This window comes from Musca autumnalis, unplaced genomic scaffold (genome assembly GCF_047663935.1).
Source record: "Musca autumnalis isolate F117 unplaced genomic scaffold, ASM4766393v1 scaffold_1, whole genome shotgun sequence".
In the NCBI taxonomy this organism is placed as follows: Eukaryota; Metazoa; Arthropoda; class Insecta; order Diptera; family Muscidae; genus Musca; species Musca autumnalis.
In genome coordinates this window covers 116,236,560-116,262,008 of record NW_027411644.1, presented here as the reverse complement: position 1 = coordinate 116,262,008, position 25,449 = coordinate 116,236,560, and the positions used below count along the sequence as shown (strand labels likewise).

Genomic DNA, 25,449 nt, shown 5'->3' with positions numbered 1-25,449 from the left:
AAATACAACTTCCACCCTTTTCTTATTTTTTTGGTTTGTGTGTTAAAATACCTTTGAGAAAATAATTCACGCAAAAACTTCGTGGGTGGTTTTAAAGTTGTTTATTTCTTTTGTATTTTTCAACCTTCAAAACTCCTCAAAATTCTCCGTTTGACAGTAAATCCTCTGCAAAGTTACTGCAGCAGAGAAGAGCTTTGTGTGCTATTTAATCTGTTTATCAGCGTTGACTGATTGTCAGTTTTAGAAATGCGATTTTAACAACTGAATGAATATTCAGTACTGTCGGTTCCGTTCGAAATGGGAATCAAAGTTAAGTGGTGGGGGAAATACCGTTGCGGGAACCACACTACTAATTCACTTTTAGAAATCAACAAAAGAAAGACACACCCTCACAACACTTCTCTTAACCCGACGGCGATAGCGACCTCGCAACCATACAATAACAACTATTAGATATTCATAAAGTTCAAATGGTTTAGAACGAATTTTCAGTGCCCTTTTTTATGAGAAGATTCTGTTCATAGTTTTTTTGTGAAACAGTTTTAACGTTTGCAGGTTAGAATAAGAGAAACCTTGTCTGAATATTTATACACTCAGTCTTTAGGCTAAAGAGGGTATAATATACACTTTCGTATGACCAAAATGTGCCTTATCGAAATAATGGTTTTAGAGCCCACGTAGCACAGTGGATGCGCCCAACGACAAAAATCAAAAAATTCATGTCATCGTTTTAAAAATTTAAAGATGCAAATCGCTTCAAAACGTTCCAAATTATTCGAAACTCAACTAATTTTTTCCATTTTTCGAGGTTCTTAAGGAGAAAAGGCTTCACAAACATGACTAATTTTGAAGGAAAAATGGATTTAAAAATGAGAAAAAATAGTTATATTCTAAGCGAATTTATGAAACAAAGGACTATTATTAACGCCTTAACTTAAGTTGAATCATTTAGTAAATTGTCTAAGCTTCATTTTTCTAGTTATGAAAATTCCTCTAAATTGCTAGAGTTGCCAACTATTTTGGTTATAATATTGGTCAAAATTAAAATATTTAATATATATGTATGTATGGATTTCCTTAAAGTTTTAGTTACTTTCCAAAAATTCGCACAAATGGCCACTAGTACCAAATTATAGCCTAGCGCCTGTAGATTTCAAAACTGTATGGACTTTTTGCGGAAATCTGCGATTTTTGCAGTTATGACCAAAAGATTAACTCCCTTTTTTAGTTGCTGAATTTATATTTTTTGCATTTTTTTAAATTATTTTTATTATCCTTTCTTATATTTATGTACAATATAATGTTTTTGTACTATTAGAGATTTCTATTGTCATGGTAACTTAGAGCTACATTGAAAACTCGTGAAAGAAAAAGACAAAGTTTTGGGCGTGTTCGCTTCAACAAATAATTTTTCTTTATTTGGGACACCCTAATGTTGGGCCACGCCAAAACGTGGAGATTTTTCCTGCACTGAGGACTTAAAATACATTATTACAAATAATTCTGCAGAAAAAGGTGATTAAAGCTTATAAAGTACCGAAAAAGTATGGCAACATTATATGGAGGCTGTAGTCAAAAGTGGACCGATATAAAATTTCTTTATAAGGTAGTGTTCTGAACTCTGAGTTCATTAATAAAACCTATTCAGTTAGAATATTTGGTTGACATATGCCCAAATAAATCGATATATAAATCATATGGGAGTAAACTAAATCATGGACCAATACTGACAATTTTTCGTGGGGATCCTTAATATGCAATAATAACTCCTGGTACCGAATTACAGCAAATTTGGCTGAACAATGTCTTGGTAACAGTAAAATACTTAAATTCAAGAGGATCATTACATGGAGAACACGCGAAATCTTGGACGTAGGACTGCAATGTTTTTGTTAGAGTGTTTTTTGGCCACGAGGACCCATTGATAAAAATTTCAGTTCGATATGTTATCTAGAAGTATTTTTGTCACACCTTACCATGTAAGTGCCACCACTGTGCGTAGAAGGCAGGATAACACTCGAGCGGATCAACCGATTCGATTCAAAAGTTGGGCGTCGTAATATTTTGTCCAAACTTGGATCAAGTTCGTAGATGGATCATATCGGTCCACTCCATTGGGTACCTCCCCCACAAAAGTTCTACAATTTTCGCTAAAATGATACGCACAATAACCTCGAAGGAAGTAACCACACTATAAACTTTTTCTGTTGAATTTCACAATGGTAATGATAGGCAACAAGATGCGACACAATAATGCGTAATTTGCAACAGCTAACAACAAAGCTAAGATTTTACGCAATATGTGTTTAAAACTTTACACATTTTGAGTTGCGACTTTAGACACAATTTGTAGTAATTTTACTCACTTTTGTATGTAAGTGTATGGAGATGTACCCAAATATATTCATAACTTCTGAAATTTTTTAATAAAACTACGTGTGTAATTAAAAATACTAATAAAAGGAAATATATATTTAATTATATACAATATGTTTAAAGAACTCTAAACTTTAATGATAATTAAATTATCTAAGTCATTAAAAATTATTTTACACTTTAATGCACAACTTTTTCGGCTTCTATGCACTTTTTCACAAATTTATTTCTTGACTTCTAATTTTCTTCTTCTTATTTTAATTCTGATTTATTTAAAAAAAACAATATCTTCTCAATCTTTGGTCCGCTTCGAAAAAAGAACCGAGAGCAACTTACACGTTTTTAGAGTATTGTTGTTCTCCTGCTTGAAAAATGCATATTTTTGTTGTACGAAAATTAATTTGCTACTGTTGTAATTACAGTTTCTGCAACACTTTATGTTTAAAATGAAGCAGTTTTAGTTTAATTTCAATCACATTATATTGAAACTACTCCTTTTGCAACAATTTGTGTTTGAAATTAAGCATATCCACAAATTGCACTATAATTTGGTAATTTTTGCGCACCGCCTAAAAAATAAACAAAAAACACAGTGATTTTCATTGCAATTTTCATCAAGTAATTTAGAGTGCAGTTGGTCCATGCTTTGCACATCATTATTTCTACCCGAGATAAATCAGGTTCGAATATGATCAATCGGGTCCTCCCACACAAAATTTGAGAATAGTGCAGTTTAACACCTCCCTTCAAATCGTTTTGATTTTTTTTCGCAGCAGGTTGTATTCGGTGACCTTATAACGACCGTACAAGTTTTTTCAGGGGCGAGTACATTTTTCCTGAGAAAATGACATGAAACTTGTAAAAAAAAGCCCCTATGACCACCATGTACGAGCGGCTGGTGTTCATGACAACTTTCGAAGCGGATACCGAGTTGGTTCACTCCGTCGATAAGAACCTAATAATCTTGTCTTTAAGCGAAACATTTAAAAAAGCTATTTAAAAAATTGTGAGCTGTCAAAGTAGAAAATTTCGCTTTAAACGAAAAAAAATTGACCGTTTTCTTGTCAAAAAAAGGGCAAAAAATTAAAAAAATCGGTCTCGCTTAAAGACAAGTTTTTTATGTATTTAATAAGCTCACCAAACCATATGCAGATCGGTCAATTCGTTTTCGAGCTATCGTTGGCACCGAATTCAAAAATGCCATTTCGAGAAACACGCGTTTAAAGTTTCTATGCTACATACAAATCACCAGGTAACCCCTTAAGTTCGAATATGGGCAATATTGTTTCCCTTCATGGGGTACCTCCCTCACAAAATTTCAAAATTTTTGTACAATTGCAGTTCGAGGATCTTTTGGAAATTTTTATCTAAGCTACTCCTTGTGGTCCTGTTTACAGCGATATTATGTTTATGTTTTCATGGGAAAGTCCATGCTTCCTGACAAAACCTCTACATTTTAGCGTTCCCACTGAAATGACTGGAGGTGGCGACATCTATCAAAAAAAAAAACTACTTCTAAAATAAAATTTACTTCCAAAAGATTGAATTCCTCCGAAACACTTTTGAGCTTTAATCCAAATTAATATTTTTGTCGGCAAATAAATATTTTGTCCAAAAAGGGCCACCAAAATAATTTTTGGGGAAAAGGAATTTGGTCGGGTAAGTGGTATTCGATCTGTCCAAATGAGTGTATCTATTCACGCAGGTTGGAGGTATATCTCAGTCGGCATAGCCTTTTTTATACCCTCCACCATATTATGGAGGGTATAATTCATTTTGTCATTCCCTTTGTAACACATCGAAATAATCGTTGGAGATCCTATAAGGAATATATATTCTTGATCAGACATCTTTGTGTTTATTTCAGCTTGAGTCCATATTTTGTTGTAATTCAATTGTTTGAATAACAACAAAATATTTTAAAGTGGATATGAAATTGATTAGTTGCGGGCGAAGGGTAGGGAATACTATAGTTTCAGTTGTCACCAAACAACTTCATCAGTTCCCTTTTTCGCCGACTCTGTATCGATAAACAGGTCAATAAAGCCATCTAGCAAATTAAACAAAATGAGAAATTTGCCGTATGGCCCTAAAGCTGTTTACCCTACAATTTGAGTCGAACTAAGGAATTTCATATCCACCACTGTTTTTATGTCGTCTTTGCTTCGCAAAGAATACGAACATACGAATGTTGCTTCAATAAGCGGGGGTAAAAACAACAAGAAAGTTGTTTTTGCATTACGCATTGGTCAACAAGGCCGTGCTGATGCCTATTATTGTTGTTGGCGTTTTTTATTGTTGGACTGCAGAATTTTACATCTTTGAGTCCATATTTTGTTGTAATTCAATTGTTTGAATAACAACAAAATATTTTAAAGTGGATATGAAATTGATTAGTTGCGGGCGAAGGGTAGGGAATACTATAGTTTCAGTTGTCACCAAACAACTTCATCAGTTCCCTTTTTCGCCGACTCTGTATCGATAAACAGGTCAATAAAGCCATCTAGCAAATTAAACAAAATGTGAAATTTGCCGTAAAATTCTAAGTCGATATAGCCATGTTCGCCTGTCCGTCCATCTGTTGAAATCAAGATACAGCTCGCAATATTTAAGATAGATAGATTAAGATATAATATGGTACAGAAGCTACCTTTACTTCTAGGATGTTTAGTATTGAAAATGGGCTAAATTGATGTAGACCCCATAGAACGGTTCCTTCGGTATTTTGAAGGTTTTGCTTTCATTTTCACATTGAAATGGCTGGAATTTGGTATTTCATATTCCATGGGACTACAATGCTTTCCTCCAGAAAATTGTCAGTACAGGTCCACTAGATTGACCCAAAAATGTTTATACTCCTACCCCTGAATGTTTTCCATTTGATCAAAAAAACCTTATGTATGAAATTTTATGATGATCGATTAACGTTAACCCGTGCCACCCGGGCCATCTTTGTTTCCAAAGTAATTTGAATGGGACCAAAAGTGATTTTTTACAAAAAATCTAAAAGCCACATTTAAGGTCCAATCGATGAAAATTTAATACCAGTTCACTGTTGTGGCTAAAAAACTAATGAAAATCGGATCGGATTTGTATGTAGCTCCGATAGGCCGATTTTAGGAAGTTTGAGCCCTATATAGCTATATTGAAATCTAATCCGAATTTCGCAATTTTAACAAATTACCGTAGCGTTTACCCGAAGTAAGCTTTTTTCCTCAGGTACTAAATAGTGAAATTCCAACTTTAGTGGGCTAGAACTTTTATGAAACAGCATGGAACAAAGTTTCGTTTTCGCATAATGATGCCTGATAGTGTCCTCTTTCAGCCCATATATACTCTTATGCCAGTCCTGTTCCGTCCGTTTCACACTTTTTTATTTAAATTTATTGAAACTACATGGATAAAAATGTTTGTTACAAATTACACTGTGCAGCAGCATTTTTGGAGTGTGGAAAATTTCTTTTGGAGATGATAGCCCTTGATGAGTATACTAAAAACCCAAAAGGAAATTTTCGCGATAGGTCAATTTTCTGAGATATCGCTTCTGAGTTATAGTGAAATTAATTCTTTCTTGACAAACTATACGTACCTACATGACAAAAAACCTAACGAAATTTGATCACGCCTTAACTCAGAAGTTTGACCTACGGCAGAACTGTCCTTCCGTGTTCATCACTCTACTTCATCGACATTCATCAACAAAAAGAATTTTTCACCCCCCAGCCTTTGATCTCCATATTTGCGCGTACTGATATTTTTCCTTAAAAACGGTTTAAGAAAACGGGTTTTTTGTTCTAGAACTGCAACTAACAAAGTTTTCATAAGCGGATTAATTTAATTTGATTGACAACTCTATAAGCTTTTTAATGGTATACATATAAGTTTAATCGGTTACTTAAAACCGCTTCAAAAATCGGTTTTAATGTCGGAATATCCGGTTCAAAAATTGAGATAACCGGATCTATCCTCCAAGAAAATTTGTTATTAACGTGTTCATCATTACAAGAGCTATTTGTGGTAAATATTTCAGAAGCACCCCAGATGTTTACATAAGCAATTGCCAATTGGTATGTCCACATACCAATAAATAACCAATATCGAATATACAGAATACCAAACATGGTTTAATTCTGAACGAAGTCCGAATAAATGTCAAAAAATGACAATGAAAACGGGACAACATCGTTTAGTTGTCAAAGAGAACCGTACCAAAAATCTTCTGAGCAACATTTTGTAGAATATTTGGATGGTGAAAAATCTCATCTTGTGGTACTTTCACTACGGTTCAAGAAATAAAGGACGAAAAGGACATGAAAGGCATTGAGTTAGAAGAATGAAATGTTCTACAAAAAGATTCGCCAATCGATTTCACTGAAGACATGTCACCTCAATACGAAGCTACACCAACGCTAAACAGAGATATGGACGTATTTTCCTTGGTATTATAGGAAAAAAATCAAAAACTTCATCGCGCGATATCTCAGAAACTTGACCTATGGCGAAAATTTCCTTTTGGGTTCTTAGTATACTCATCAAGGGCTCTCCAAAAAAAATTTTCCACCCCCCACACTTTGAGTTCCATTTTGTGTCAGAGTGTTATTTGATTATATCTTTAATCGGATAGTGTTTAGCTAGTGAATTTGACTATAGCATTTGTGGAAGAAATGGAACAAAAATTAAATGTTTGCTCCACATTTTAAACTCTGGGAGACATATTCCGGCAATTACGAAAACCAAACTTGAAATTTAACTTCCATACTACAAAATGTTGCAATCATTATAATAAAGTTTTTTCATCATGATGGAGAAATTCCCAGTTTTGAAATTAAAATGGATGCAAATTGCAATGATGATGTACGCGGTTAAAATCGCCGAAAGATATTTCTAAGGGTATTTTCATATTTTAAATTTTAAATTTTTAACATATATGTTTGTATATGTAGATAAACTGCCCGTATGTCCATTTTAAAAAAGGAAAAACGTGTTATGTTTGCAGTAATAACATCTCTGGCATCTTATCGTGTATATCAACATATGTATGACCTGACGGCTAAAACATATCGCAATCACATAGAAGAAATTCCATGGAAAACTAGTGCCCAAAGGTAGTGGTGTACGGTATCACATGGTCGATCCCGTCCGACTATACCCCTTTCTTACTTGTTTTTTGTAGGAATCTTATTGCAACTTCATCGATATTGATTTGATTTGTTTATTAATGTCATCCAAAAACTCAGTCAATAAACCTTACCAATGGCATAATATATGTATTTCATATTTACTATTCAACTTGATATCAGGTAACAGCTTTACATTTACATATGTACATATAATACCTTCCGTATCACTGTGCATTTTGTCATAACTGTGACTATGTTGAAACTTTGTTGCAAATCGAATAAGCAACCAAATAGGTAGAACAAAATTACATTCGATCAATGTTCCAAGCCTGAATTCACAGAGTAAAACAAATAAACAAAATTAAAGTCGATTTGTTTTATGTTACCATGCGACTTTTATTACAAAGCTTCGTTACCGACATGTGTGTGGCCGGGAAAAATACATACAGATAAACCTCTAACAATACAATAATGTTCAAATGGAGGAACAAATACATTTGTTAGTAGCCAAGTTCATTCATAACTGAGGCGATATAAATTTTACACTACGAACACTTAACGTAATTCGAGTTTTGCCTGTAACTCCTACCACCCGCCTTGGAAAAAAATTCACAATTCAATCTGGCGTTCTGCTTCATCGCAATTTTATTGAAATAACAAAAAATCTTTGCAATCAATGGGAAATCGGTTGTTATAGTAACAATAACGTCATGCCGCGTTCGCCCGTTAGTTTGTTGACTATGACGTGATGGTGGCTTATCAACAACAATGTAAATATGTCAGCGGTAGTAACATTGGGCTCATTACGCCCCTCTTCAAGTAAAACGTTCTATAAGTTACAGCGATTTTTTCTCATGCCTTGGTTTATTATTGTTCCAGAATTGTTAAACACTCACTTTTAGGTTAAATTAAGTGACAATATAGAGCCAAAATTGAATTTAATGACAAATGCCATAGTCTAATGACAAATGACAACAACTCCATGCAAATTCAGACGTAAGTCATATGTACACGCTTAACATCTTTACGACCATTATTTCTTAATTTAGACATGTATGTAAAAAATTATGATTACCGCAGAAAGCAAATCCTCCATCCCAAAAGTACTTAGCACATTACATGTGCCAAACTGTAGGGCACCATTTTATTCGAGTCATAAATGTTTCTAATACGCAAGCTATTAAGAGTAGAATATTGTTCGATAAGGTTGGGAGATAAGTCAAACTATGATTGTAAAATATAGCTAAAGGCTTTAAAATAATTTAAATTGGGTGGGACTGTTATATGGAACCCGTGCATTGCATATTGCAAAATTGAAATTTTTTATTTATGCGCTCCAAAAACTCGATGTAGATAAAACCTCTAAAAAACCTACAGACGGAAATACCTCAAACAAAAGAGAAGTTATTGGTTATAAACGTATTTTATCCATTACAAAGAGGTTATAAATGTCAATCCACGACGACGGGCTCCGATTTGACCCGCAACCTCACTACACCAGCTTTCCGCGGCGGCCACCAGAGTATACATATGTTTGTATTTGTATCGTGTGAATGTCCGCTCCAAATTCTATCGGTCCATGCCGAGACGGAGAAAGAACAAGACGAATTTGGATGTGATCGGTACGTCACATCCGCATTCACCACTCTCAAACTTCGGTGAGATGCAATAGATGTCCGGGGTTGCTCTGGAGAACAAGTACTTTCTTTTGTTGTTGTTCAATAGCTTGTTTGAACTACCAATATAATAGTACATTTGCAATACTTACAATTTCTTAAATAAATTCACATTTTTGACTTTCTCTTCTTGGTCACCTCTGCTCTGGACTCTGTGTTGCTCCACATGAAACTCTAACGCAGTCGTCTCATCAGCAACCGCACACGCATGTTTTATCCCCGGTCGTTACAGTTCCAATGCCAGGAAATCCATAGTTTTCGCAATTTAATTACAATGGACACCGAGGTAATATCGAGGATATAGTTGAATTTATGAGTCGGAAGGTTATCAAGGTCGCAGCGGTGCTGGAGACCAAGTTCAACAACAACTGCTAGATCATCTAAAGAGTTGCAACGTTAGAGCCGGAATTTGTGAATTGTGGGCAACAGATAAGTCACCCTGAAAAGCAGCTAGATAAAACCTCAGTCTCAAGTGCGCAGATTATTTTAATCCACAGTTTGTCGAGCACACCGGGAGAGTGACAGGGCGAAGAAAAGAATCCCCTAAGATTTTGGTGCCGAGGAGGGACCACCACAATTCAAAATGAATGATATTTCAAATGCCATTAGGAACGCTAAATCATCCAAAGCTAAGCCATGGCGGTATCTCCATGGTAATGATGAAACAGCTAGATGGACGGGGAGTTGAGTGTATCAATAGCCCCCACCATCTTGCCCGAAGTTTGGAAAATGAAGACAGGCCAGGATGCCGGCAAAGCTGAATCGGACAGACCGATTTCACTTTTGTCATTTCAGTTTCGCCGATCATCATCATAGGTTCACTCCATCTCCTCGAAGACTCAACAAAAACCAGCCGTTCGATAGAACAGTGCCCTTGTCTTATCAAAAGCTTTTGATACTCTTAACCACTCCACGCTATATGAGGACATCGAACAGACTACCCTCCGGACAAGATTGAAACGTTTAATAATCAATTACACTCCGGTTCATCAGAATAGAACCAACCAATTGAAAATAATATTTTTGTGGACATGTAGAGTATATAGTAGCCGACATTTTCAATACCTAACCTGTTACACATATACGTTATAACGGTACTTTTTATTCGCTTTATGAAAAAATGTCAAAATATTGGCATGTTTTAATGATTCACCAGGATAGAACCACCATAAGAATTTGCACAAATCCTTTGTCTGATGTGGAAAACTTTTACAAAAAACTACATATAATTAAAAACAAAAACAGTGAGTGTCCATTGCCGACAAATATTGGGCAAAAAAAATTGTATTAGGGTCTTGAAATATGATAAAAATCGATGCTTAGAGCTCAAAAAGGATTCCTATGAAGAAATCCATTGAAACAATTTACAAAGTCAAAAATGTATACTGAATTGGGTTCAATACTTTCAAGAATACAACAAAAGTACAAAAAACAGAAGAAATATGGTAATGATAACTCAAATTTTTGCCATTTCAATGAATTATATTTTATCTGAGGAAAATGAATGAAAATCGATGGGTTCTGCGCAGTTTCGTTGGCTGTGGACATATACAGGTCCAAAAAATAAAGAAAATCCAATCGCAGAACGCTTCATGTCACCATGAAGACCTTCAAATTTCAAACGATCCCATGACGTTTGATGTGCCCAAACAACTTAGTGATAGGGGCATTCAGAGGTCAATTTTATCGGAAGAAAAGTAATTAACTTTGATGGTTTTGAAGTTTACTCATGGTTTGTGTACCGAAAAAATATTTCTGACGCATTACAACACAAGAAAGGGCAACTTTGTTTCAGTGGATTTTACGTTACGCAATATCTTCTAAATCAAAGCCCTTGATGTTGAGATAAAGGGTTCAGCGGTGGGAGTTTTGATATTTTTCGGAGCTTTAGATGTCTACAGCAAACGAAACTTCGGGGAACCCATCGATTTTCATTCATTTTCCTCAGATAAAATATCAATCATTGAATTTGAAAGGCATAAATTTGAATTATCTTTACCATATTTCTTCTGTTTCGGGCTTATAAAGCTATCGAATGAGATTTTTTGTACTTTTGTTGTAGTCATGAAAATATTGAACCCAATTCAGTATACAATTTTGACTTTGTAAATTGTTTCTATCGATTTCTTCATAAGAATCCTTTTTTAGCTCTAAGCATCGATTTTCATCATATTCCAAGACCCTAAACAATTTTTTCTCCAATATTTGTTGGCAAAGAACACTCACGGTCTTTATTTTTAATACGAGTAGTTTTTTGTAAAAGTTTTCTACATCTGACAAAGGACTTGTGCAAATTCTTATGGTGGTTCTATCCTGGTGAATCATTAAAACATGCCAATATTTTGACATTTTTTAATAAAACGAGTAAAAAGTACTGTTATAACGCATATGTGAAACATGCTAGGTATTAAAAATATCGGCTACTATATACTCTACATGTCCAGAAAAATATAATTTTCAATTTCTCTCCCATCGTTAGATATAACGGTATTTGTTGGCAAAATTGGTTGGTTCTATTCAGATGAACCGGAGTGTATATGTGTGGACGTCAGTCGTACGTGGAATTCGCAACAAGAAGTCCAAGCCCGTATATTGAAACAGGGAGTTCCCCAAGGCGAGGTGATATCTCCGGAACCGTTTAACCTATCCTGTATTTCGTCACCTCTAGACGGCATTGACATCGTAACGTAAGCGAATGATTGTACGACCTTGGTACCTTCCCTAATGTCGTTTGTGAAGGCAGAACCCCTATTTCATAGACCATACCACCTCGCGAAAAATATTCAAATATACGCCACTACATCTATGACCACTCTGTTCACCGCAGAATTCCGACCACTAACTACACAAAATTCTAGGGACCACATTCGACAGCATGTGCACACCATCCGCGTATTCCATAGCTATCTGCGACAAGCTGAGATGAAGGAACAAGGTCCTGAAGAAACATTGTTGACCACTTATAACGCAATAGGTCGGTTTATGGAAAGATATACGGCGCTAGACTGATCCGCGAATAATAAACCGGATCATCTACATGAGGAGGCGAAGTTTTTTCCTGTACGGCAACACTAGGGCGTGTTCTTGTTCCAGTAATTATCCTAATCACAATATGGTGGATGGGACTCCCCCACCAGGGTATGTCTGGAGGGTTCTTCATGATCTTGAAAGAGAAGTACAACGTTACAGGAGTGAACCCCTAGAGCAGAAAACAACTATCGTGTGAATGTGATCCTCCGATTACATCCCCCATCCATTGCAGCCGAGAGACAACAGCTCCCACAACATAGCAGAGTAGTTTCGACACAACTATGCTCGGGGTGGTGCAGTCAGTTAAATTCCTATAAGACAAGGAATGATGACACCGTGAAAAACATCTGTCCAGCATGCGGTGAAGGCTCGCACGACGCACTAAACTTTTTCAACTGTCATGTCAAACCTACCTCCAGTATCTTCGTGGTACCTATAGTACCTACCAACCATCGAAGCAGCCACATAGACCCAGAGCCAGATTAAGCAGAAAACGGACTTACAAACATATATCACACGGGCGACCGTCAACCATTAGGCGAAGGATTTTGAACGTGTAGGATACATTATATCTGTCCAATGGTGGAAATCTTTTTGGCCTTATGACCATGGCTTTTGCTTTTTATTTTCATGTCTGTGAAAATAAATTCGTAAACAACTCCAGCGTCTCTGCCCATTTTGATTAAGACGCTTACCAACACTGAAAATCTTTTTACGGTAAAAAACACGAATTTAAGTATAAAATCACATTAAATTATAATAAAAATTAAACAAATTTAAATTTAATTTAATGCAAAAATGCTTAATTAATAATATTACATAAAATATGCCAACATTTTATTAATATTTAAGCAGATATTTGAGTGTGAATTATTATTCCGCCTCAAGTATCCCACGTGCCATATATCAACATACACCATACGATAGGTAATAAAAATACCTATTCGACAGTACCCGATATATATCCCAAAACGTTTTGGAACCCGATATATCGGCCATTTTATATATATGCCGAAGGGCCCCATATAGTAAATGGCGAGTTTCTCAGGAACGGCTCCACGTGCCATATAGCAACATAAACCATACGATAGATAATAAAAATACCTATTCGACAGTACCCGATATATATCCCAAAACGTTTTGGAACCCGAGATATCGGCCATTTTATATATATGCCGAAGGGCCCCATATAGTAAATGGCTGTTTCTCAGGAACGGCTCCACGTGCCATATAGCCATATATACCATTTGGAACCCGAGATATCGGCTATTTTATAAAATCCCTTTGATATATGCCAAAGGGACCCTATAGTATATGACCCCCTTCATGAGTCATATATATAAAATGGCCGATATATCGGGTTCCAAAACGTTTTGGGATATATATCGGGTACTGTCGAATAGGTATTTTTATTATCTATCGTATGGTTTATGTTGCTATATGGCACGTGGAGCCGTTCCTGAGAAACACGCCATTTACTATATGGGGCCCTTCGGCATATATATAAAATGGCCGATATATCGGGTTCCAAAACGTTTTGGGATATATATCGGGTACTGTCGAATAGGTATTTTTATTATCTATCGTATGGTTTATGTTGCTATATGGCACGTGGAGCCGTTCCTGAGAAACTCGCCATTTACTATATGGGGCCCTTCGGCATATATATATATATATATAAAATGGCCGATATATCGGGTTCCAAAACGTTTTGGGATATATATCGGGCACTGTCGGATAGGTATTTCGATTACCTATCGTATGGTATATGTCGCTATATGGCACGCGGAACCGTTCGGGAGAAATAGGCCATTTACCAAACGGGCCCTTCGGTATATATAAAATAGCCGATATCTCGGGTCCCAAAACGTTTTGGCATATATATCGGGTACTGTCAGATAGGTATTTTTATTGCCTATCGTATGGTATATGTCGATATATGGCACGCAGATCTGTTCCTGAGAAACAGGCAATTTACTATATGGGCCCTTCGGCAGATATATATAATTGGCCGATATCTCGGGAACCAAAACGTTTTGGGATATATATCGGGTACTGTCGAATAGGTATTTTTATTACCTATCGTATGGTGTATGTTGATATATGGCACGTGGGATACTTGAGGCGGAATAATAATTCACACTCAAATATCTGCTTAAATATTAATAAAATGTTGGCATATTTTATGTAATATTATTAATTAAGCATTTTTGCATTAAATTTGTTTAATTTTTATTATAATTTAATGTGATTTTATACTTAAATTCGTGTTTTTTACCGTAAAAAGATTTTCAGTGTTGGTAAGCGTCTAAATCAAAATGGGCAGAGACGCTGGAGTTGTTTACGAATTTATTTTCACAGCCATTTTATTTTCTACTTCCTCATTCCCAAAGAAATGATTTTCTATAGACGTTAAAAAGCAGATAAAATTAGATTTTTTTATTGAACACCTTAAGCAGTTCATCCCACTTTATCTAGTAGAAGCATTTTTTTTTATTTTCCCATAATGAAACCTCAAACTTAAGAATATGTCATCAACAGCATGTTACCAGTAAATTCTTTGGAATGAGCTGCGTGTTACCTGATTCAACCAACGAAGACAAATACAATGTCTGAAAATATTTATTCCAAACTAAAATAAGTTCAAATTAATGGAACACAACAAGAAAATCTAAAAATAATGACAGAACAACATTTGTGCCCTTCCCCACTCACAGTGGTTTTCTAAGGCGAGTATATACATTAGGGTTATTATTTTTTACAACCTCGATTACATAAAATCTTAATCATAAAGTGATTCGATAGAAAAGCTTCCTCATAAAAAGCTAAAGTTTTTATTTTTCACAATTTTTGAACAAATTTTGAAGTCACTGTAAGCATATATATTTAACTGAAAACAAGGTATAGACCCAGCAAAAAGTCCTCCCAAAATAATGTTTTTTTACGGGATTTTTGACAGCCGTAACTAATTACAAATCCCTCTACTAACACATTTTTTTTAACAAGGACATGTCGCTCTTAATTGCTAGTTATTCTATGGCCACTAGAATAACTAGTTATTCTGTTAGAACTAGAAGTTGAAAAATTAGCTAAAAATGTATATTTTTAGATCAACAGTTGAGGTGGAATTTGTTTTCAATTTTAAAACACGTCATTTTTTTATTTTATTTCTCCCCCTGCTGGATTTGATCATGCGAACTTCTGATATGTAGCCGAACACACTACACACTCGGCCACGTCTACGAACCTTAAGTGTTGTTTAAACACTTACATGTGCCACCGTATCATAACTCTGTAAGGAGTAATATAATTAGTTTTTTTTTGTTTACATTATTTTGTAAAGGGTTACATAATGACTAACGGATCCGAATTTTTGCTGTGGGGGCACACGACATAACCAAAATGACATAACCGTTTGTTTCTTACTAATCTTATCATCGTATTAGTACATATATACCATTTTACATTATATATAATTTTATTTCATATATTATAAAAATTAAAAGTGGTTTGTGCGGGACCTTTTTTAATATTTACATGGAATAAAAGTTTTTTTTTTTTGTTATTAATAGGCAAAAGGTCATTCTTTCGATCAAAACGAAATCACTTTTTGAGAAAAAAAATCTTTTTCATTTCATAGGATTGTTTAAAAAAAAATTCAAAGTAATTTGTGCGGCACCTTTTTTTATAATAAATGGAATGAATGTTATTTTAGGCATTAATAGGCAAAAGTTCATTCATTCTCACTATATAAAATAATTTTAGAAAAAAATTTCAAAAAGTCATTACCCTAATATCCATAGGTATATTGTTGCATCAACGGTGTATTGTCGTTTTGTTAAGTGATAAGTGGGTACTTAATGACTTAACGATAATTGCTCATCAACAGTTTCATTGGAATAGGAAAACCAATGAAGAAAACAATCGGCAATGAAGATTAGTTTTGTAAAATATTTTTAATTTATTGGGTCATTACAGTTAAAATAATGCATTATGATTATTGTTGCTATCAGATAGATTTAATATTTCGAGTTCGCAGACAGAAATGCCACACATAATAAATTGCGCCCTTTACCATAGCCGAATTCCATGTTCATCGAAATCCAAAAGATTCAACATATTTCTTCCACGAAAAAAAAAGAACAAAAAAAGTTTTCATAAAAGTTCCAACTTAAATGAAAATCATATCACATTTAATACAAATAAACTTTTACAAGGTCTCCAAAATTACCGCGCTACGAAACATGACATGTCGCAAAAAATGTCAAAGTTCAAATTGAATTGAAAATAAACTTAATAAATGCTATATTAAAGATGAAAAAAGAAGCCATTCCAAAAACTCATTGGAATAACAATAAATTTAGCGGTTGATGGAACACCCTTGGTGGCCTACAATCACAAAAAAACAAAATCGATTAACAGTCTAAATGCCTAACTTCAACCTACCTCTATGTCTGCTTGCCTATTTGCATGACATTTCGTGTAAAACGTTTGCCAAAAGAATGTCTATCTGCTTGCTTGTCTTAGAAATTGCACCGAAAAAGTCCGCATAAATTCAACTGAATAATGACGGAATTAGTGCATAATCGGAAATGCAAAATCGAAAACAGCCAACAAACGAAAAAAATGGAAAAGTTTCGCCGTATCGTATTTTACACGCAGCCTGCGATGTGAGTGTTATAGCTGACACCAAAAACTTCAGCAAAGTATGTTTGAGTGAATGGTGTTTGAATACTTCAAATAGGAAAAAAAACTTATTAGGAATTTGCAGCAGTTGATTGTGTACAGAGATGGTAAGCATTTGGTGGCAAAATAAGGTGTTCCATATCAACTGGAACTTTTTCAAACTGTTATAAGGAAGTCTCAAATTCTTAAAAAAAGACTATCAAAACACTAAGTATCACAATTTCAGGATCTCTGATTGCACAGGATAATTTTACCTTGTTTTCTGAAATATTCCGGAAGGGAAAAGGTAGACTTTTCTCATATCAATGAGTGCACCCCGATTCATATTTATAAAAAAACACCATAAAACACCACTTGTAGCTGAATTACTCAGAAACGTAGATGTCACCCTATATACGTTGCCGTAACCACAAACCAAATTTAATCTCTCTTTTCGTATGTCAGGAATTGTCGCCAACATTACGCTGAGAGGATTTCTGCCACCGTTGAAAATGTGATGTTTTCTGGCCTGAGAATTTTTACATCCGCTAAATGTAGTTGACTTGAACCGCACAAGGCTTTTAACCATAAGAACACATAGTGATCTCTTCCCTATATGTATTTATATAATTGTGTATAATACCTTCTTGGCTAGTTTGAGCAGTGTTGCCAGTATTTTTCTGTGCGTCATCCCCAAATACAGAGTCTTGGGGATGAACGACTCTGTATTCCTTTTTCCCCAGAAAAAATGTCCAAGAACTATTTGGACGAACATTAGTGACAATTTTTAATAATTGTATTAATATTTCACTTTATTGCCGGGTTATTCACGAAAACAACGATTTCTCCAAGCCCTTATTGGTGTTACTGGTAGATCGTCCACGACATTTCTAATTTTTGTTACAACTATCAATTAATGGTTTTAATTTATTGCTTTTGACACTATGTTAGTGCGTCCGGTATGTAAATTTTCTTGCCTCTATCGATTTAAAAATTGTAGGAAGCGTTTGGAATTTGAACATTCCAAAAGAACTTTAATTTTTGTGTATATGAGAAAAATTCTTCGAATTGTCTTGAATACCTACTTAAACTGTCTTTACGCATTTCATCGATAGTACTCGACTTGATAAAAACTTCTAGCTTGCAACATCGCCCTTTACTAACCATATACTTACGCATAAATTCAAATTTCTTCTTCCAAAGTATGCAAATAAATTTTGTAAACCGACTTTATTTTAAACCATCACGTCTGCTGACCAGCTTAACACTGAGTTCAAACAATTTTGCGCGCATAGTTCGACACTCCTTTTGATGAAGTTTTATATCGAAATATTTAGAAATGTGTCCCCTTACTGAGGAGTTTAACAGCACATAAAATCCCCAAATTTGTAAGTCTTTTCCCCATCAAATTCCCAGCTCCCCAATCCTATATTTTGTTACCCATTTTCGAAAAAATATCCCCAGTTTGGGGAAAAATCCCCAATACTGGCAACACTGAGTTTGAGGTCGTTTTCTCTCACACTCTCTATCTCTCTCTCTCCCTCTCTGTCTTAATTTCATTGTTGTTCTAATACCATTTGCTTGTTCATTTTCCTGCTTAATCTGGCACTGACTCTAGGTCTAGGAATCCTTGACCTACAGAAAATGGCACGGCTACACCATTTCGAACGTTTTGAGCCAAAACTACTCTGATTTGTCGTAGCAGTTGACTTTTTTCGGGCTTCCTAATCTAGGAGTTCCCTTTTCTAACGTTCAACCTCTATGACTCTCTCTGTATATAACGAAGATGACTCCTAACATGCAAAGGTGAGGGCAGTACTTCAACGAGAACATGACATTGTGTTGCCGTACTAAAAGAGTCATCGTCTCCTATTGCAGATGTTCGTTCGTTCCACTGATGACGTAAAGAGCTACCCTGTTACAGTTCTCAGGGCTACGTTCGGACAGGTTGACAATTTTTTTCCATCGCATTGCACTGGGGTCGCATAGCTTATCACAGACCGACCTATCGCGTTATATGTGATCATCAAGATTTCTTTGTCTGTACCCCAAGTGCTACGGCGAGGGAATTAAGCACCTTGTTTCTATATCTCAATTCATCGTAAAAAGCTGTGGCATGCGCGGACGATGTGGTAGTTAGTGATCGGAATTCTATTATCACCGACCAGGATGTTCAACTCAGCATAGCATACGCGAACGACGTGAACATACATACTCTCGAATGGTGAAAAAGGAAAACGGTTGTAAGATCGATCAAATAGGAGTTCAGCCTTTCACAAATGTCATTAGGGTAGGTCGGGTAAGTAACCCCAAGATTGTACAATCATCTGCGTACGCAATGATCACAACGTCGTCTAGAGGAGGTAAAGGCTACGGAGCTACGACTTCACATCCTCGACTAAACTGTGCAGAGATGGCGTTCAGCGTTGTTGTAATGCTGTGCTGCTAACGGAACCCATGCAGCTGATCAGCAACTAGATACCTTGTTCTGTCGCTGGGGGGAGTAAAGCCTCAAGAGTGTTTATTACGGGCGGCAAAAGACAAATCGTTCTGTACGATCAGTAACATCATCGATTATAAATTGTGGTGGTTCCTCCTCGGAAGAAAGATATCTAATGCGAAGTAGTACTCTTCTCTTCGCCTTCTTGCTCCCATGGTGTTCGCAAATTACGCACCTCTTCGAATCAGGCAGCCAAGCTGTTAACTTCCAATGGTAGATAGCTCCCTGACTTTGGGGTCACTAAGATGGCTCGAGGATGCTCATCATTCTCATTTGGTAGGGAAAATTCGTCACACTGCGGATATTCGACCTGCAGGTATATAGCGAGCAGCTGTGATGAAGTCCTTTCTAGTACCCGAACATCAAAAGAGTTGCGCAGTTCCCAAAAGCGGTGATTGGTGAACTCTCTGAAACTAGGCCAATTAGTTTCGAAAGATGGGCGAGTCGAGAGGTCTGCTGGTGGAGACAGATTTTGTGAGATGGCCTGACTCAAGAGAAACTACTGGTTGCCAGGTGATCTCATTTGTCAGACCAGATGACACAATGGTTATGTCTGGCGAACTATGGCACACTCCGCTAATTCTGGTAGGTACGTCCTCATTGAACGTGCAAAACGTTGAGCTATCAATCCCTCTGGCCATTATCGAGGACCGAATGCCGCAACCTATAATGAACATTAAAGTCATGACCCTACAAAAGCGGGCTAATGTTGGGCCTAAAACCTGAATACGTTGGCAACTCTATCTCGGCAGTTCCACACCTGCATGCTATCAACATAGACCATGTTTATATTATAGCCTTTTGCAGGGTTAACCTTCTTAATGAGGATTTATTTGACGTATACGCAAAGGAATTGACATTTGAAACCCAGTGGGTTTGTTAAATCCGGTTATATATAAACGTACTAATACATTCCATTTATGAGTCATCGGAACTAGGCTCAAGCAAGATAGGTCTGTATTGAACACCTTCACCTCCAATTCTGGCGCGATTCGTAAATATTATGTATTTTCAGTGACTGGAAGCAACGACTGGGCGGAACTACGGGGGAGTCTCGTATTCTGATGACGAAGTAATAGACACACTGGGGGCTGTGTGAACGCAGCCTGCAGCAACATAGTCACCCCGGAGATGGTCTCACGCTGTAGACTTAAGTTGTTTAGTTTAATTTCCTGCACTGCCGCGACCATAATATACTTCCGACTCATAAGGTTCACCATTTCCTCGATGTGTACTTTCAGCAACGACCGGGGTTGAGTGATATGATGACGACGAAATAGAGACACTGTGGGGGCTGTGTTAACGCAGCCAGCAGCAACATAGCTCCTGTCGTAATCGGTCACATGGACAAGCCCAGAGTACCCCTGAGATGTTCTCACTGCCGACAACTATTGTATCTCACAGAAATTTGAGTATGGTAGATGCGGATGTGACAAACTGAGCTCGTCCATATTGGGACGGACCAAAAGAATCCGGCATAGGTATTCCGGTATATGAGTTTATTTTAAGTAGGAAACTTGACATGAACTCATATGAATATTACAGTATTCGAAATCTTTACAATGCTTAATATTTTTAATACGTTATATATACTTCATAGGACGTTTTCGACGTTTACAACGTTCCGTCGAAACCCTAAGAAATTGTCATACAGGTCATCTCTGATATACGCTGCTCCCATATACCGGCAATGGCAATCAAAAAATCCTCAAAAGTTTCTAAAAATGTTCTGGCACATGCATTCAACCACCCCGTGGATGATTCGTGTTGCAAGTGATTGAGTGCTTATACCTTTTCAAATGCTTATCATTCGCCCATATCTAAAGACCAAACAAACTGAAATCACCTTTTTGGAATTTTAATATTTTTCGAAGCTTTTACTATGGAATTTTACCAAAAAACCCGCATCAAAATGCAGTACCGCATATGTAAAGTGGCCACATATGTTTGTTGAGGATGAGTTGTATACGATTCTATTGAAATTGCAAGCAAACTCTAGACGAGATAAGACCAACAAAAGCAGAAAAAATCATAAAAAAACAGAATAGAAGAGCAGCACCTCAGCTACAGCATTGCAAATAACAATGGAATGGAGCACTAAAATTCTCGCTGCCGGATTACCATGGTACATCGTCTAAAACGAACTATTTCATGTTATGATAAATTATTGTTTTTACTGCATCGTTGAATGTAAACAAATGACCGAAGAATTCATTGAACAAAACGTTTGGTCTCTGTGTATAGCGTTGACGTTGTCCGGGAGCGGGAGGAAATGTTTTACATGAGTTTTGATAGTAGAACATACATATAGTTTTTTGTCCGGAAACTGACCAAAAATATGTCGTGTAAGCGATATTTAAATATTCGCTATATTTGGCATTTTAAGTGCAGCCGGAACATTTTTTATATATTTCTTGTTTTTTATTTTTCCTTTCTTGTGCAGATGTGTGTAATTCTGTGCAGTGTTTGCCAGTGCAAATTTTGTGGTATGTATGTACACATTTATGTATTTTAAGGCCAATCACTTTGGTTACACATTACGAATGCTTTTTGTTATCATACAGGATTCAATGTTATGCAAAATAATCTAATGTTACTCTAGATCGAGACTTTAATCAATTGCATTGGGATAGTTTAGTGAGACTCGTCAAAATTATATTCAGCTTGTCTTTAATAAGTTATACACACTTAGGTGCCTATAACACAACGTTGCACTAAAGGTAATTTTGACAGGTTTTTAGGCAAAAAGTCGATTTTTGCACTTTTAATAACGCAAGTTTTCTAATTTGATTCGAAGAAAGAACATGTCAAATAATATGGATGTGCAATTTGTTTTCAAAAATATTCAAATCTCTCGATAAAATTCGAAGTTAAAATCAAAATTTCGAAGACAAAATAAAAAATTTTAAAAAAGATTAAAACTCAGATTAGAATTTAAACGCAATTTGTAAGAGTTTGGTAATAATCAAATACATATATATGATGTTCAGTGGAATGTTGGCGGTGTGTACTTTCTGTTTTAAGAAATAAATTTATTCACAATGTTTGTTACGGCGGAAAAAATCGTCATATAGAATAAACCTAAGAATTTATTTTTTTAAAAATTATAGTTTTATCTATATATATATATATATAAAAATGGTGTAAAAAATTTATAGTAATTCATAAAATGAGAACGGCTAGGCCGATTTCTGTAACATTTTTTGTCAGTTATTCGTATTTTCGAGGAGAAGGTCTTTACGGAAGAAAATTTTGGAAAATCTCTCTGGAAAAGTCGGAAAATTAAAAAAAATCGAAAATTGAGTTTTTGTGAAATTGAAATTTTATTCCTTTCCCTTTATTCCTTAATAGCGAGACGAAGTTCGCCGGGTCCGCTAGTAGTTTTATATAATAGACTATTACAAAATTGTGTCCAACTTTGTCTGAAATTCTGCCACCGAGAATATCTTCAGCAAAGAGTTTTGAATCAACTGCATTATATACCAAGTTGCCATTTTTTTGCGTTTTGTGAGTTATATTACTTTTTTGAAGGTGCCCTCCTTGCAGACAAAATTTTTTTTAAGTTTTGGTTTGGTGAAGAGTCTATGAAACACAAAAACATCCAATTTGAACTAAAAAGACATTTTTCTTTGAAGAAATATTCACCATGTGCTTTAAAAAGGTACAGACGTGTCGTGCTCAACATTTTTGTTAATTATAGCTGTACTACGTTTTAACTAGGGATCATTATTGCGCGATTTATTTGGTCCTTTTAAAAAAATAATATTTCAAAAACTGAGAAGCCAATTGATAATTCCCTTCGCCGGGATGAAATCATGATATTGGTAGCGATCAGTAAAATTTTGCTACACTGTCAGTTCGTTTTCAAAAACATTACTCTCTGTAATAGAGGGTAATAAATGAAGTTGAGCCAATGGGGGAATATCGATAGATATCGCACCCACTAGTCATTTCAGTGGGCCATCGTATAACATTTGGACCAGTAAGCCAGGAAGCTTGAACTTGCCCACGGAAAGCATAATATCGCTGTAAACAGGACCACAACGAATAGCATCGGTTACATTTCCAAAGGATCTTCGAAGAGACCTTAAACTGCACTTAAAAAAAAATTTGGAACTTTTGCAGGAAAGGTACCTTAAGGAGAGGACCAATATGGACCATTTTTGGAAGTTAAACTAAATTTGGACAAAATATTAGAAGATCCAAAGTTTGGAACAAATTGGATACCCCGTTTAAGACACAGTTTTTAAATTTTGGGGGTTAGTACTGGAAGTTGTGGACAGGTATTGCCCATCTTCGAACTGAAACTATGTTTGGACAAAATATGTCGAAGGGTAAATTTACGACCAAATCGGTTGACCAGTTCGAGTGCTAAAGTGCGCTCCAGCCACTACATGGTGCCATAGGGATTTTTACAACTTTCGGGCTATTTTCTCAGGAGATATTTACATGCCCCTGAAAAAACTTGTACCGTGGTAAATTAGATCAGTGAATGCATGTTGCTTCAACAAAAATTAATGTGAACTTATCCGAAATTTTGTATTGGAGGTACCCCAAGGAGTGTACAAATATAGACCATATTCGAACCTGATCTTTACCTAATAGATTTGTATATTGGGATGTGTAAAGTATGGACCAAATCGGTCACTATCTTCAAGAGTTATCGTGCGCACAATTTTTCCGAACATTTTTGAACATTTGTGGAGGTGTAACTGAAGGAGTGGACCAATATGACTTAAACTAAGTTTAGGCAACATATTACGAAAGCCACATTTTGAACCGAATCGGTTGATCCGTTGGAGAGTTATCGTGCGCACCAGCCAGCCAGACCAACAGACGGACGGACATTGCTACATCGACTCCAAATTGTCTGAAACGGATTTCGTCCAAACATACTTGGGGTCTAAAACCATTTTTTCGATGAGGAACAGTTTGCCCATATGAAAGTGTATATACCCTCGTTAGCATAAATGCTGAGGGTATAATAAAAATCTTTTGGCGTATCAATATTCTAGTTCATTTCTTTTTTTTAACCGCGTTCATTGGTTTGGAACGAATAAAATAGGTAAAATTAGAATAGGGGGTAGGAACAAGAAAATTTGTTCGTTATATCCGGCGTTCTTTATAAATGCGTTCATCTGTAAAATTCTCATTAAAGCTTTCTTTTAAATATCACAAATTAAAATATTTGAAACAATGCTTAAATTCATGGCTATCCGCTTGTGCTTAAAAGCGGGCCAGTAAATCCTAATAAATTGTAAACAATTCTATTTGCGGGGTGACAATTTTTGTTCGTTATAATCATTGTCGTTTTAAGAAGTTGAATGTGTGTACAAATATTAAGAGAAATTCTTTGTGAACACAAAGCTTTGTTCGTTATTAACGTAGTTTCTTACAACCGATGTTCGCATGGGATTGTATTCAAACACCTTTTTGACTGAAACACATAATTCTCGCAAAGCGGCTAGAGAAGCCGGTCACATGAGATGTGTGTTTTCTCTTGCTTGTTACTTACTTACCTACTTACTTTTTCAATTGCAATCTTCCATCATTCGAGCTCAACTCGAGTGAGCATAGTCAGATTGTCCCACATAAAACATCTGATGAGCACCGCCAACAAGTGCGAAACATATGAATCTTTGTAATTTGATGCTCTGTCTACCACTATACAATGTGTTCAATTTCATGGCAGCGTGTTCTGTCCAGCGGCTGCCACGCAGCACTTAACACCAGCCGTTGTTGTTCAAATCCCTGAAAATGCATCCTTTTTGCAATTAAATTGCAATTGACTCCGAGATAAGATCGAGGAAACCAAGCTCAGGAACAACTGCAGCTTACAGCCCCGGCATACTGGGGACACAAACCAAGAAATACTTCTATCAGATCACATTTAGCTTTCTCGTGGATTAACGTGAATTTAGGGGCGCACTGGTAGCGGTGTTTCACATGCAACGTCGCATTGACGTAAAATATAATGACTGCAAACGGTGTTTGTCTAAATCCCACCAAGCTAGGGACTGCCGAAGTAAAAGAAAATGTGCCGTATGCAATGAAAAACACCATACGTTCCTTCATGAAGATG

The 25,449-nt window shown here is 36.0% G+C and overlaps 1 protein-coding gene across 2 annotated transcripts in view; it reads right to left on the bottom strand.

Moving 5' to 3' along the window:
• The window catches only part of Naam (Nicotinamide amidase), a 109,815-nt gene that overhangs the window by 45,423 nt on the left and 38,943 nt on the right, over positions 1-25,449 (bottom strand). The window contains exon 1 of one of the 2 annotated variants that reach the window (XM_073989136.1): positions 52-372. The exons of the other annotated variant lie outside the window; for it this stretch is intronic. The gene's annotated coding sequence lies outside the window, so the exon portion shown is untranslated. Of the gene's footprint in view, positions 1-51; positions 373-25,449 lie in introns of those variants that run through there. 2 annotated transcript variants of the gene reach the window in all.